General features: G+C 38.7%; 1 protein-coding gene across 1 annotated transcript in view; it reads left to right on the top strand.

Annotated features, from left to right (window-relative positions):
• Nucleotides 1-16851, top strand: part of PAK5 (p21 (RAC1) activated kinase 5) — a 298952-nt gene that overhangs the window by 2397 nt on the left and 279704 nt on the right. The window contains exon 2 of the mRNA XM_081833216.1: nucleotides 13646-13816. The gene's annotated coding sequence lies outside the window, so the exon portion shown is untranslated. The remainder of the gene's footprint in view (nucleotides 1-13645; nucleotides 13817-16851) is intronic.

The following is a 16851-nucleotide window of genomic DNA, read 5'->3' as shown; positions in this document are numbered from 1 at the left end:
TTTAAGATTTTATTTATTTATTTGACAGAGAGAGCGCGAGAGAGGGAACACAATCAGGGGGAGTGGGAGAGGGAGAAGCAGGCTTCCCGCGGAGCAGGGAGCCCAATGCGGGGCTCAATCCCAGGACCCTGGGATCATGACCTGAGCGGAAGGCAGACGCTTAACGACTGAGCCACCCAGGCGCCCCCATTTATTTTTTTTTAAAGATTTTATTTATTTGAGGGAGGGGAGAGCACAGAGGGAGAGTGAGAGAAAGGAGAAGACTCCCCCGCTGAGCAGAGAGCCTGACATGGGACTCGATCCCTGGACCCTGAGATCATGACCCAAGCTGAAGGCAGGCGCTTTTAACTGACTGAGCCACCCAAGTGCCCCCACTCAGTTCATTTATTGAAAAGGGGGAAGAGTGAGTGGCATCTCTCTGAGTCTCATAAACACAGGTAAGATGAGTGGGGTGGGGAGTGGGGAGAGGAAAGATTATTTTGCCAATGATTATGTCCTCAAGGCCAGCATGGAAAGGGACATTGGAGTGACTTACCAATATGTCACAGAAAACATTCTATAGGTTGCTTTGCAGGTTCTTCTCCATTTGCTTACCTTCTTCTCCAATAAAATCCATTTTCTTCCATCTCTGCCCTTGCTGTGTGCCCTGGGGGAAGGGGTAATTATTCCTATGGACTTCCTGGCCCAGACTCCATTATTTTCTGGCTTTTGGTTAGATTTTGGAGACAGCAGTAGGACACAGGATGGTAGAAGTAAGAGAGAAGTCAGAGTCATGACCTGGGCCAAAGGCAGACACTAGTTTTTGTTCGTGGAGTGGAAAGAAACCCACCATTGACTATTGTTACCTTTGGGGAGGGGGTTAGGGAATGGGACCTAGGGGATTTCTGATGGAAAAGGATTGTGTAATGTTTTATTTGTTTCTCAAAGTAAATGTAACCAAATATTAACAATTGCTAATTCTGGATTATGACCATATGAGTGTTATGTCCTGTTTTTAAAATCATATTCAGTAACTTTTAATTCATAGAATTTAAAAAATCAAATAACAAAAGTGAAGTCAATTCTTTGGTAATGGGAGCAGATAGAAAAAAGAACAAGAAAAAACAGGAGCTGAGTCAGGCTGCTGACTGGGCACTGAAGGGGGACAGGCAGGGGGTGCTACCAGGATCTGAACCCCTCTGCTCTCTGCACCAGTGCACCCATCACCCTCTGCTGCAAGAGTTGGCTGCAAACAACTCACAGTTGTCTTCTCCTCTGGACAAGTGCCTCATCCTGCAGTCCCTGAGCTATGCTGCAGGAGACCTGAGATCCAACTTTACTCAGTTGTTCCACTCTTCTCAAGGCCTGAGTGAATGGCTATTGGTATGACAGTTGGTATGTCCATGGGCATTGTTATCTCAAGTATTTTACTGTCTTCCAGCAGTTAAGATAATATCTATACACCTTTCGTGAAAAAGAAAAAAACCTAACCCAGTGAGTTTAGGGTGTGTGTGTGCACAGAATTAGACTAAAATTTGTCCAAAATTATTAAAAATAAATCCTAAACCCAAGAAGGTAAAGATTCCCTATTCTTATCATATGTTGCCATCTGATCTCAATTGGCTGAGCTCCTTAATATGAAACAAGCACACCATGCCACACTTAGAACAATAAAAGTGCAGAATGTCATGAATCAGGAGATGTCAGCACACTCAATGGTATGAATTTATTCCCCCTAAAATTGGAGAGTAATCCCCTGATGATCCACAGACAGAAGATCTGAAATCTGAAAAGGAGCTGGGCCCTGTATGTGAGGGAAGCTGAGTGCACTGCCCAGTAGAGAAGCCTGCATCTGCCAGAGACACACGCTGCTGCCTAGATCATGTTGCCAAGGGCAGGTCCAGCACACCTGTATCCAAGTAGGCAAAAGCTATGTCCAAAGGCTCTTCACCTTGCCTCCTGGAAAACCATAGCAAGAAGGCTTGCCTCTGCTCAGATTTGTGATTATTTTTATATGGTTTAAAAAACTAGACAGAACTGGATGGGATTCCCAGTTCCCACATTGGCCAGCCAATGGGGTCGTGAGTAAGTTACTTAACCTCTCTGGCCTTCCATTTCCTTGCATGTAGAGTGGGTTACTATAAGTTTTCAATGAAATCATGCATTATATGAGTCCGTATTAAGCACAAAGTCAAGATCAGTGCCTTTTCCCTGAGTTAACCCAGTCTTGGCTTGGCCTTGATGATGACACCTGTTGCTCATCTGGCCAGGGCTTACCTTAATGCCCCCAAAATGGGCCGTAGAGAATGCATGGGTTCTCCCCAGCAGAGTGTCCTGCTCTTCCACACCCACGAGTGTTCTAGATTTGCACATGTTGCCAAAAGCCTTCGCTACCCTGAAATGTAGCATGACTAGGAACAGAGGCTGAAGTGAAGCTATGGTCTGGCTTTTGGGGGCCATCCCAAAACATTTCATCTCCTAAAAAAATTTTTTTAAAACATATGTGTCCCCTCATTTGAGAGCTTGTAGTTGCCTTTATCTTCCATCTATATATAAAGCAGCACAATCACTATAGCTTATCCCCAGCCGAAGTTGGAAATAATGTCTTGGAAGGAAATCCAATTCCCTTTGCTTTCTCTGCCCATTCCAGAGCAGCTGCATGTTTGCCTGATATAAAACAGTTAGTGGCAAACAAACGGGTAGATGTTATCTCATGTAATTTCAGGATATTGCTTCATTAGTGGAGCAAATGGAAATTGACTGTTTCTCTCCTAATATCTCACATACACCCTTAACCCAAGTTTATTCTTTTTCTTCCTGTTTACTGCTTTGCTGGAAATGTTTTGACATTTCAACTTCCTAGCAAAAATGGGTGATTGAATATACATATTTGCTTTCCTTCTCTCCAAAGCCCTATTCACATGAAAGTAAAGCAATTTTTTAAAAAAGAATAAGACCTACAAAGGACAAGAGAAGCAACTACTTGGATGTTGGAAGCTAGAAAATGGATGAATGAGAGGAACATGACTTAGCAAACTAAAGAAAGCTACATTATAAATCTGAACAGGAGTCAGATGATAAGCAATCCAATTGATGATCAGTGTTGGGCACTTCTGGAAATAGGAATGAAAATGGGGCCAAGATAGGCAATTGGTTATAAGTCTCTTAAGGAGGTTTGATTCTAAGATCCTATCGTCTACTCTATGTAGCTGGGCTCTTGCCCCTTTGCATCCTGGTAAAATACAAGAAGGTGAGTCATAGGAGTGGGTAATTGAGAGGTCTCTGGACTGGAGGGCTCTAGGCACAGTTGGAAGTGGGGTAAATATCACAGTGAAAGCAGTGAGGTTCAGGCTTTTGCCTGGCATTTGCAGAGCCCAAAGTGAGAGTGCCCATGGGAGCCATGGCTTCTGGTCTACTTTCCCTTCTCTTCCCATCCTGGTCCCTTGCCTCACTGTCCAGGCCTCCAATGAGCACCTGTGGAGACCCAGCCCTCCTGTTCAAGCTCTATCAAATCCCCACAAACTCCCACTCATTGTCCATGCCTTAGTTTCAGGAGAACATACACTGGTCAGTGGAATTACTCATCATAAGGAGGATAGATTGAGAGAAGAGGCTCACACAGTCTCTGGAGGCAAGCTTGAGATCATTTGGGCAGGAATTCTAAAGCATGGTCTAGAAATGAGGGGTGGGTCCCCCAAATCTTGGGAAAAGGCACTCCAGAGAAAGGCCACAGCAGGGTCCTTTAAAGAATATCTGAGGTGGGGCACCTGGGTGGTTCAGTTGGTTAAGTGACTGCCTTTGGCTTAGGTCATGATCCTGGGGTCCTGGGTCGAGTCCACCATTGGGCTCCCTGCCCAGCGGGGAGCCTGCTTCTCCCTCTCCTTCTGACCCCTACTCATGCTTGCTCTCTCTCTCTCAAGTTCTCTCTTTCTCTCAAATAAATAAATAAATAAAATCTTTTTAAAATTTTAAAAAAGAATATCCAAGTTGATAAACTGTCCCATGCTGATTTTAGCACTGAAAGCCCTACATCCCAGGAAACTCCTTAGTCCTGGGCAAACCATGAAGGTTGGTCACCCTACCAGGCTTAAGAATAGTACTGTATTTGCATACTTAACTCTGAAACCCCCAGCCCTCTTTTCCCCTTTAGTTCCCAGAGTGCTGGCAGCAAAGCCTATGTTTTCTGGGCAGGAAATTAGAAATCTTCCTCTGAGGAATCTTATCCACCCAAGAAGAAAGAGCTAAAGACTCTGACATTAATGATTCCCCCAGAGAATTCCCTTAGATGCTTCTACAGTAAAGCCCAGAGTTGACAAAGCCCATCCACTAGTTCAGAGCATCGCATCAGCTTTTCAGAGGCCTATGCTTAAATATAAGCAGATAGCCAAGGATCACCAGACATTCAGGAAATCCTCAGCATGAAAGATTATGACCAAAAGAAACAGGGAAAACAACTATTTAGAAGCAAAGATAGTATGCCAAGAGAAGAAATTTTAAAGCATCTACATTAATATATTCAGAATCACAGAGGAAGATACTGTATTCATGGGCAAAAAGACATGCTATTATAAAAAAAATGCACAGATAATAAAAAGAGCCCTTAGAAATTGAAATGTGAGAACAGATATAAAAACTCCAGGTAAGGATTGGAAAATACAGTTGAGAATATCTCCACAAAAGGAAGAATATAAAGACAAAGATGTAAAGTAAGAAAGAAAAATAAAAAGAAAGCTAGAGTACCAGTCCAGGTCTAGAAGTCAAAAAGAAGTAGGAATTTCAGACAGAGATATCAGGGAAGCAGAGAAGACAAAACATAATTCAAGAAATTCCCCAGAATGAAGCGCTATACATTTCCAGGTTAAATAAACTCAGCAAGTGCCAAGCACAATGGACAAAAATATTCCTATGCCAAGACATTGGAGATATGTCAGAGGCATGGAACAGAAAGAAAGTACTACATGAGAAAAAAAAAAGTTCACAATTAAAGAATAAAAGTTGAGAAGGGTCTTGAACTTTTCATGATTAATACTAGAAGCTATAGATAACACTCGAACCTGTAGACAACAGAAAAATGCTTTCAAAATTCCAAAAGAAATTGATTTTCAACCTAAAATTCTATATCTTGGCACCATGTCACTTAATGTGAGGACAGAATATTTTCAGACATGTATGATCTCCAAAATTTTTCTTCAAGAAACTATTGGAGGATGTGTACCACCAAAGCTAATAAATAAGCCAAGAAAAATAAAGATACAGGATTTAAGAAACAGAAAACACAATATAGGGAGGAGATAAAGAGAATCACCAGTAGGATATTGATTCACCAGGCACAGGTCAATTCTCCCCATGGAAGATTGTCAGAAGGTTTTTGGAGAAATTTATTTGAGATAATGAAATTATCAGATAAGGATATATCTGAATTTTTATTTATTTATTTATTTTTTAAGTAGGCTCCACACCCAATGTGGGGCTTGAGCTCACAACCTATGATCAAGAGTCACATACTCTACTGGCTGAGCCAGCCAGGTGTCCCGATATAGCTGAACATTTAAAGAGGAGATGTAGGGGCGCCTGGGTGGCTCAGTCGTTAAGCGTCTGCCTTCGGCTCAGGTCGTGATCCCAGGGTCCTGGGATTGAGCCCCGCATCGGGCTCCCTGCTCGGCGGGAAGCCTGCTTCTCCGTCTCCCACTCCCCCTGCTTGTGTTCCCTCTCTCGCTGTGTCTCTCTCTGTCAAATAAATAAATAAAATCTTTAAAAAAAAATAAAGAGGAGATGTAAGTAATTGGCAGAATATTTGGGTTGGTTTGTTAAAAAAAATATATATGGAGGATTAAGGAAACAAACAAAACATGATTATTAATTATAAACAAAACATAAAGGTTACAAGAAATGAAAAGTAATTATAGTATGTCACATGGATCAACTGTGGATAGCATTTGTACAATGAATACATATTGTTCTAACCCAAATTGGGATATAACTATCCTAAGCGGATGGAGAACGGTGGGGGATAAGAGAGTGGGAAGATACAGGAGAGGTCATGCAAAGTCATCTTTCTCCATAAATAGGGAGAAAATAGATAATGCCCAAGACTGAAAATTAAGAGGGAACAATAAATATAAGCATGATATTTTAATATGGATGTCTAAATAAAAAAAAAATTGTTGTGAAAGTTTTGAAATACTTGTGTGTTGCATGGGCATGGTGCCTGCAAGGATATAAGGAACTGTTGTTTTTGATAACAAACATTGGAAAACTATTTTATTCTTTAAACTATGTACATGTATAACTTCATAAAATCACCCCCTTCAAAAAAAAAAAAAGACATGTTAGGGAATCCTAAGTTATGAACTAGCTTCCTCTTTATTTTTTTTCTATTAAAAATTTTTTATATAATCATTTAAACATTTTTGGTTTAAATGGATTCAGTGGTAGGGGTGCCTGGGAGGTGTAGTTGGTTAAGCGTCCAACTCTTGGTTTCAGCTCAGGTCATGATCTCGGGGCCATGAGATCCAGCCCCATGTCGGCCTCCATGCTCAGCGTGGAGTCTGCTTGAGATTCTCTCTCCCTCTCCCTCTGCCCCTCCCCCCCATTCTGTCTCTCTCTCTCTCTCTCTCTCTCTAAGTAAATAAATCTTTTTTTAAAAATGGATTCAATGGTATTGGCCAAAATAACTGACAGATGACCACAGTGGTACCATTTTAGCTTTAGTTTATATGTGGTTTATTAAATTGAAAGGAATCCAATGAAGTTGTTTTAGTTTTTCATTAGGGAAAGTGCAACACTTTTTAATGAAGTGTGAAGTTTAATTAGCTTTGTGTTCATGAGCTGAATAAAGTAAAAAATTTAGTTATTTAGAATTATAGGAAAATTAGATCTTTTAATTAATTGAACATTCAGATTTTATAAGTGTAGTAGACTGATTTCAAAAATGCCCTAAATCTTCACCTTTCTTTTTTTTTTCTTCACCTTTTTTATATGCATTCTCTATGTAATGTGACTTTGTAGCAACTCCCATTAATGAGTGGAGTCTTCTTCTGTCCTGGAATCTGGGCTGGTCTTGTGATTTGCTTGGTCAATGGAATGTTGTAGAAGTGATGGTCTGCTTGTTTGTAAGGAGCTATGTGTATGCCCACACTTTCTCTTGGACTCCTACCACTGCCATGAAAACTGCCATGAAAAGCCAGACTAGTTAGTTGAAAAATGTAACATGTATGAGAACTCAGTAATCTTAGCCAAGGCCATGTTAAAAGATCCTACAGCCAAGCTATGTGAGGGAGCCTGGTTAGGTCAGTAGAGATGTTAACCAACCAACTGTTGACTATAGAGACCAGAGTGAAACCAGCTGAGATCAGAACTGCCTAGTTCACCTGAGACCTCATGAACAAAACAAAACAAAAGTTTGTTCAGCCACTAAATATGGGGTTGGTTTATTACACAGTACTAGGAAACTGGTAAACACTAACAGTTGTCAACTTGTGCCATAAATGAATATTCAACTTTCAAAGAATTGGGACTTTTTTGTTTTTGTTTTTTTAAATAGCATCCTTAGAATGAAACTGTTATATGTTCTCTAAGCAGGGAAAGTAATCTTAACAGGAAAGCATTTGTTCTGCTTTCCTGAGTACCATTAGGAATAGCAGCCAGATATGATTTGCCCTGCATATAGAGAAAGGAAAATTGCTTCGTGTTGGAGAGAGGTTAACAAGACTAGCTCCTTAAAGGTCAAGAGTAGAAAGAAACCTGAATGGTGAGTGTCCAAATTGGCAATCCCATGAAAGAGCAGGGATTAAGATGCAATTTTTAGTTGTTTTCTGTGGGATGTAAAATGTAACACTTTCACTCACACAATCTATGGTTCCTATGAACTTTCAGTAAAATCTATAATGCTTGCTCATGCTTTCATGTGACTGGGCACTCTATAAACAACTGGAAGGTGTGGCAAATTTTGAATCCAGATTATTAGCAATGGGCTGGTGGGATGGTGGGAGACGACATCATGAAAGGACCCAGAAATCAGAATCAGTGGTACCCTTCAAAGTGAAATTCCCCAAAATAAGCTTATATTAGGAGTGAACTTGGGGCACCTGGGTAGCTCAGTCAGTTAAGCATCTAACTCTTGATTTCGGATGAGGTAATAATCTCAGGGTTGTGAGATCGAGCCCACATCAGGCTCTGTGCTGGGCATGATGCCTGTTTAAGATTCTCTCCCTCTGCCCCTCCCCATCCAATGCACATGCACTCTCTCTCTCTCTCAAAAATAAATAAATAATAAAAGGAGAGAGAGAACTTTAAACTTATACTTTGTCATGGTCTAAACCAATTTTACCCAGACTGCTAAGGGAAGGGAGCCCAACTAATGAATCAATTGCATAAGACAGCATACAAAGTTGTGAGGTATATTAGAAAATATAGTAGAAGGTAAACATACCTATATAATAGGACCCAATAATGTCACTCCCAAGTATTTACCTAAATGCAATGAAAACCTGTACTCACACAAAAACTTGGATGTTTATAAGTTGTCATGTTCATAGTCACCCCAAGTTGGAAACAACTCAAATGTCCTTCAACTAGAGTGCTGGAAAACAAACTGCGCTAGATCTATAAAGTAGAATATTCAGGCGCCTGGGTGGCTCAGTCGGTTAAGAGTCCGACTCTTGATTTCGGCTCAGGTCATGATCTCAGGGTCATGAAATGGAGCCTTGCCTTGGGCTCTGCGCTGAGCATGGAGCCTGCTTAAGATTCTCTCTCTGTGTCTGCCACCCCCACCCCCATTTGCGCTCTCTCTCTATAAAAAAAGAAATAAATAAAATGGAATACTAGTCAGCAATTAAAAATGAACTGCTGGAACATGCAACAACATAGCTAAATCTCAAATGCATTATGTTAAGTGAAAGAAGCCAGACTCAGAAGGCTACTATATGATTCCATTTATATGACACTTTTGCAGAGACAAACTATGGGACAGAAAATAGGTTTATGGTTGCTGGGAGCAAAGAATGTATGTGGAGGTTGACTACAAAGGGGCATAGGGGGACTTTTTGAGGTGAAGGAAGTGCCCTACATCTTAATCATGATGATGGCTACATGACTATATACATTTGTCAAAATTTGTAGAATTTACTCAAAAAAAAGGAGAATTATACCTTAGTTTTTAAAAATGGAAAAAATGTACTAGAATTGGGACATTAGTCTAACAGTGTTTTCAGTCTACTTTTGGAGAGCAGACACTATTGTTACAAAATTATTACTGATAGAAACATAAGTGAGCTAAAATCTCCTTGAAGGCTACAGATATGAATTGATAAAACAGGAAGGGATTTCCAGACCACACAAGATTAAGGAATCTTAAAACCTTCGTTGGATTTAAGCTGGCTCTAAATGAAGAGTGGGAATTAGGTAAATGGGAAAAAGGAGGAAAGTGAGTAAAAATTCAATTTTATTCTGGCAACAGGAAGGATGAAAATGGGGCTGCAATGGGAAATGTGTGACTATGGTAGTTATTACTGTTGATAGAAACCAATGCCGCTGGGAACGTGGCATCCTCCCTTTGCCTGAAACAATCCTCCAGAATGGTCTCCATGACACAGAGGACCCCAAGCCCATTGCTTCTTTTCACATCTTTGTGATTCAAGACTAACTTCATTTAAAGATCTCCATTTGCAAAGATCATGTGGGAAAGGTGCTTCAAAATCAGGACTCAACGTGACATAACTTGAGACTTTGGGAATTAAGACTTGTTTTTACATTGAGATTTCCGTCAAAATAATAAAAGGATAAAAGTTAGGGGGGATAAAGAAATGAAATCATAATCATCAAATCAAGATGGATCAAGGTTTCTCTGAGATGACTATCAATTGCAAAGGAGGAAAAAATATGTATTTCTTTTTTTTTAAAAGATTTTATTTATTTTATTTATTTTATTTATTTGAGAGAGAGAATGGGAGAGAGAGAGAGAGCACAAGACGGGGGAGGGTCAGAGGGAGAGCAGACTCCCTGCTGAGCAGGGAGCCCGATGTGGGACTGGATCCCGGGACTCCAGGATCATGACCTGAGCTGAAGGCAGTCGCTTAACCAACTGAGCCACCCAGGCGCCCAAAATATGTATTTCTGTTAACATTAATTTCTAGAGAATATGTTTAATTATATGAAAAATTCCAGGTGACTGAATGAAATTCTATTTGATGGTTAATTTTATGAAGACTATGATGCTTTCATTTTAAACTCACCTTCATTTGTTATGATAATGATCTGCTTCCAATAGACAAATTTTTGTATTTCCACCTAGTTCAGAGATTAATTTATTAAGATGGTTCTTACCCTAGGCTTATACATATGAGCTGGGAATTATCCAGTATCCAGTATATCTTAGAGTCTAAATGGTTTGGACAGTTCATCTAATCAGCTTCAGACTAAGGACTTGTACAAAATAGAAGTGGATATTGCTCTTTGGGAAAATACAGTCTCAGTTTGGATTTGCCGCCATGGGCTTTGATGAGAGCAGACATTTGCCTATAATATAATGGCCAATGTCATTTCCAGTGATGTCTAGGTTTGGTCACTTAAGGGAGCAAACCGCCCCTCCAAAGTTGCATGATATGATTTTCATTCTCCTTAAATACTCAGGGCCAAAAATAAACCAGGGTCAGCTGTGAGGAAATCAGGCTGCTTACTTAAAGCAAAAATAAGTACAGACTTATTAGCCCTTTTTATTATTAATTTTAAATGTCTAGAACAGCTTCGGGTCATGTTTACTTTCTTAGGTCAAGAAGTAGACAAAATAATTGCTCATTTCACTGGGGATTTGTATTTTAGCTCTTTTTGGCGAGGTTCCGAGCACAGTTTTATCAGATCAGAATTTAGCAGCAACATTTACTACTATTGCGAATTGGAAACAGCACTAAAATGGGCAGATTGTGGGCTGTGTGGGCAGGCCCTCAGGAGAGTATCAAGGTTAATTAATTTAAGTTGAAAGTTTTGATGATTATCAGGCAGACAAATCTCAGAAGATTTCATAGGCAAGTTTTTAGACCTCCAGGATATTCTATGATGATACTGTTGGAAATTATTGTTGACAGCATTTGGAATGAGGGTTTTAAGGAATGGTATAACAGTTTGAGTAACTGTTGACAGCGTTTTCCTTGGTGCATCATGCATTTTTTAAGTTACAAGAGCATTGTAACTTATAAAATATTCAAACAATGTAAAAATATGCAGGGTAAAAACTAAAGTCACCCTCTCCCCTGTCCCATTATTTTGAAGTAATTAACTATATAGTGTATATTCTTCCAGGATCTTTCCTCTTTCACACACACACACACACACACACCACCGCACACACCAGATCAGCAATGTAAATACTACTAAGGTATTTTTGTAGAGAAATAGGGATAAATAGATTACATACATTTTTTATTTTTCAAAAATGCGATCTCTTTCTGTATATAGGTCTGCAACTTGCTTTTATAGTTACTAATTTTTGTGGGCCTTTCCCATGACAGTCCTTATAATATAGTTCTCAAAAAATCTGTATAAAGTTCTATAACCTGATTGTACAATTTAAATATTTCCTTTCTTATGAACATTTAGATTATTTTCTAATTACTTGATAGCAAACCATAATACAATAAACTCTATATACATATCTCTTTGTACAAGTTCAGGTATTTCTAAAAGACAGATTACAGGATGAAGTACTGTTGGGTCAAAAGATTTTAAATATAGATCGATAACAAGTTAGCCTCTAAAAAAGGAAGGAAAAAAAACTTATATAAACTTAATCTCAACACAGTTCAATAGGTCAATGAGAGTTCCTTCCTGTCAATTTTAAACACTACTTTTTACTTAAGCCGATCTGATTTTTTTAAAAACTATGTAAAGTCGTTCCCTGATTGCTAATGAAAAGAAACATTCTTTTATAGTACAACATATTATATACCATAATAACATGTTATATAGTATAACATATAGTACATTTGTTTTTATTTCTTTTTTTGTGAATTACTTTTAGCAATCAGTTTATCATCCTTTTCTTATTGATTTATAGGAACTCTTTGCATAGTAGAGATTGTGGTAGATACTCTGGGTTGACTCACTTAACTTTCATTCCAACCTACTTCTGGCATGCAAAAATGGAAAAGTAAAAAACAGATTTGCCAGATTTTTCTTAAACTTGGGTACTGAACTTATGTTAGGAGCCACCAATCAGATGTACTTACAGAGTAATTTGTTCACAAGAGAGGGAAGAGGCAGGACCCAGGACACTTATTTTGCAAATGTGACTTGTGGTGGAGGTGGTATGGTTTTCGAATCAATGGCTGTAGTGTCAACTTTCTAATCTGTATGCAGGTTTTTGGAACAGGCTGTCAAAAAGAAAGAAGAGAAGATAATTTATCTGTCAGCCATTTTCATCTCCTCTTTCTTATTGGTCCAAGTGTGCTCCATTGGGCATTAATACCCATGCATTTCTGGATTGCATGCACTGTCCTCCTGGCAGGCACCCTAGGGAAGCTGAAGCTTATGAAAATAAAGATGAGAGCAGCATGCTGGGTGACTATGGTATATTGACTGCAAAGGTGGCCTCAGTTTACACTACTTGGTCTTATATCCATACACTTTGCATTGTGACTTTGCAGTTCCTCTCATTAAGTGGTAGAACCTATTTCTCCATGCTTTGAATCTGGGCTGGCCTTTTAACTTGCTTTAGCCTGCAGAATGTGACAAAAGCAATTTCGCACCAGTTCTGAGCTTAGACTGCAAGAGGACTTGCTCTCGCTCTCCTTAGACCCTTGCCTCTCCATGTAAACAAACCAGGACTAGCCTGATGGCTGATGACCCAGTCCTCCCCATTTTGTGCCAGCCAACAGTGGGCCAAATGCAAGAAGTTAAGCCACCTGGTTTATCTACTGCTGGCTCCATATGCATACAAGTGGGTGCCTAGCCAAGACGAGAATAATCATTCAACTAAGCCTAGCCTAAATTGCTGACCCATTGAATTAAGAGCTAAATATATAACAGTTGTTTTAGGCTACTAAACTTTGGGATAGCTTTCATGCAGCAATAAATACCTATTTTAGAGTGAGCTCGTGAGTAGATCACACTTATGGAATCAAAACTTGAAAAGGTTCATGTTTTCAGACTCTAAGCATGGAAACTTGCTTATAACACTATCTTTGGACTGAAAGGTGTTGTTGCAAATCAGTTTTCTAATTAGTCAAGCTCCAACAAATGAGTTTTTAAAAAATTCTTTCTTTTAGAAGTAATATATGATATTGGCAAGCAGCCTTGATTGCTTTTTGTACTGAAAAAAGTGTTAATAAAATGTTCCCTTTTTTGCTGTACTGAAAGTGTTACTAAAATGTTCTCTTGTTTTTCATTAATTATTACTTAATTTCCTGTGCATTGGGGTGGGTTGTTTTTTATAACAATAAAACCTGATGGAAATGTTTGCCTAGTTCTGTCATCAAAAACAATGGACATATGGTACTTGTTTTATGGACAGAGAGGTATTATTCCCCATCTCCAGGAAAAACACTCTTATATAAATAATTATGATTGCTTTTATTAGCTCTAACATAGGTCTAATGGTAGCATAACTAGGAATTTGGATCATAATTGATTCAGTATTTTCAGAAAATGGTCAAATGTTTTCCTTTTGCTTTAGAACTACGTGATGAGGTCAGTGTTTTTGACCCCTGGCTAGAGGAAATGAAGACTAAGTGTGTCAAGACCCAATGGAGGGCACTAAGGAGACAACTAAAAGTGTTCTTTCTAATTAGTTCTAGGTAAGTAGTTAAAGGCAGTAGAGAAACGCTGTAAGGAGCTACCCAGAAATGTAAGTATCAGAGAGAAGCTTTATATTTTCACCCCATAATAAAACAGAATATTTAAATGGATTTTTATCAACTCCGCCTCAAAAATTGAACAGATTACATCTAAGTGTTTGCATCTCTTTAAATCTTGTTCCAATTCCAGGTCTCTCAATCTCGGCACTATTGATGTTTGAGGCCAAGCACTCCTTTGCTAAGGGGCCTGTCCTGTGCACTGTGGGATGTTCAGCAACATCCCTGGCCTCTACCTGCTAGATGCCAGGGTGACATAGTATGACTCACTGTACAGTGGGACAAGCAAAAATATCTCCACATGTTGTCAGATGTCCCCTAGGACATAAAGTGCCTCTAGTTCAGAATCACTGCTCCAAATTAATATCTTTGTTTGTTGTCTCTAGGGTTATTTATGGTTCTCTGAGGCTGCTGCAGAAAACAAAGGGAAAACCAAATGAGTGAGACTCCAGGTTCCCCAATCCTACTTCAACCAGAGAAGCTCTGGTTTTGTTTAGTAAGTCAGGTTTTATTGTAAAATTTGTCTGAAAACAAACCGATGCTAAATCAAAAGTTTTTTTTTAAATGCCTCTAAATATGGAATAATATTAGTACAAAGATTCAGATATTAGCAACTAAAAGTAACTTTTCTAAAAAGAGTATTTGAAAAGCATGCAAAAGCCTGTTATAGTCTAACACTGTTGGTTAGGTACCTTGTGAGAAAATCTTTGGCCCCTACACTCATAACCCAAGTTCATGGCAGCACTATCATCTGTGGTCAGCATCTCCGGGGAGACTTTGAGTTGTGATTCCCATTCTGAAAAGGACTGTCACTGGTCACAAAATTGGCTAATCAAGAGAGGATGAAGGGTTAGCAGAACCCACAACTGCTCCCTACCATGTGTTACTGGGAAAAAACCTCAAACATGCTCTCTTGTACGACTTCGAATTAAAATACTAGTTTTACAATGAAATGCAGTCTTAGATTAGGCACAAAACCTCTTTTCCAATGAAATTTTATACAGAATCTTCATATATAAAGTAGATAAAAGAGAAGTTTTACAAAGTAAAGCAGAAAATTATGGGTCCAGAGCTCAACTAGGCCCTTAACCTGAGCACAATCTTGGAAGATTAAGTCCCCACAGCAATATAGAAACGAATGATCTGGATGAACATTTATGCACCCGTATGATAGCTACAGTCATTACAAGGCACCACATACAGAATGGGCTAGCCAGTCTCCTCAGCTACAGTTGCAAGCCCATAATCTCCATACGTGTACTTGACTTTCTACCAAGTTTCACAATTACTTTTTTTGTGATTTTTTTCTATTTCATTGCATAACACAAAATTGAGCAGTATTCCCAGTAGAGTGCACATAATTAGTTGACCACCATTTATTTAGTGCTGTGTGTATTTGGATAATAACTGCTCCCTAGTTGGAAATATTTTTTTTCTGGTTACAAAATCAGCCTTTTTTCTTTATAATCAGAGTAGCAAAACTAAAATTATTCCTGAGTGCCTGATTGTTGTCGCTGTTGTTGAGGTATAATTTACATAAAATGAAACACAGTTCTTAAGTGTTCAGTGCAATGAGTTTTGACAATTGCATAGGGCTGTGTAACCCCAACCCAAAACTAGATCTAGGATATTGTCCTCACCCCAGAAATTTCCCTTGTGCCCCTTTCTAGTCAAATTCTTTCCCAGAAGCAAGTTCTTTTTGAATTTCATCACCAAAGATTAGTTTTGACTGCTCTAGACTTCATATAAGTGGAATCATACAGTATACAGTTAACCCTTGAAAAACGTAGCTTCAAACTACATGGGTCCACTTACATGCAGATTTTTTTTTCAGTGTATATGGTACAGTACTATAAATGTATTTTCCCTTTTTAATGACTTTCTTACCACTTTTTTCTCTAACTTACCTCCTGGTAAGAAAACAGTATATAACACATATAACACACAAAATATATGTTAATTGACTTTTATATTATCACTAAGGCTTCTGGTCAACATAGGCTATAACTAGTTATGGTTTTGGGGAGTCAAAAGTTATACATGGATTTTTGAATGTGTGTGGGTTGGTGGCCCTAGCCCCCACATTGTTCAAGGGTCAATGGTATATTCTTTCGGGTCCATTTTTTCCCCTGGTCAATGGCTGTAAAATTTATCTGTGTTGTTTTGTGTATCAGTAATTGGTTCCTTGCATCCTTAAAAGACTCTCTTCATATACTGATTTGTGTGAATGCAGGATGAATTTTGAAAATGGAAAATCTCTACCAAAGTGGGTTTTTTGGGCAATTTTCATTCAGTATAGTCTTCAGATGACAAACACTCATTTGAAATTTATATAGCACTGAGAAAGGGCCTTTGCTTCTTAATTTGCTTTGGTTTTTCTAAAAGCATTTCAAAATCATGATTTAAAAAAATACAGACAGAAAACCTGTGCTTATGGTTCAGTGGTAAACATTTTAGCAATTTACCCCTGTCCTGCTAGCATAATCATCGGCTTTTAAGGCAATTAGGCTGTGTAATAATAATCAACATAAAAGAAAAGAGCTAAATTCACAGCAGTTGGTCTTCAAAAGCATGTCCCTTTTGCATGACATGAATGATGTGGGCTTAATGTGATGTGCTTAATGAGAAAAATTCTACCTCCTAGAACTTTGCAGGTGAAAATTATTTTGATACATCTCTTGAGACTCCTGTAAATTTCTTAGTGATAAAATGTGATAAAAACATACAGGTTTATAGGAACATTCTGAATGTTATTTTGGGGATAAGCATTTAATCCAAACATTAATGTTGGCAATGCTCACCTACTTAAATAGGTCTCTAGACATGTTCATTTTAAGTCAGTTACTCCACAAAAATTTCTTGGTGACCCGCTACATTCTATGTCCGAAGCTCTCTACAAGTCAATAAAGATCAATGAGTCATGGTTAGTGATATATAACTGTAATTTTTTACATGTTTTTTTAATTTACTTTTTTTCCCCTCTGCCCAACCACTGAGATCTTACTGGAGTAATAAAAAGCAGAGGTCC

Source organism: Leptonychotes weddellii, chromosome 10 (genome assembly GCF_054177405.1).
Source record: "Leptonychotes weddellii isolate Sample4059 chromosome 10, ASM5417740v2, whole genome shotgun sequence".
Taxonomy (NCBI): Eukaryota; Metazoa; Chordata; class Mammalia; order Carnivora; family Phocidae; genus Leptonychotes; species Leptonychotes weddellii.
The sequence above is the reverse complement of the archived record's forward strand: the minus strand, read 5'-3'. Positions and strand labels throughout refer to the sequence as shown.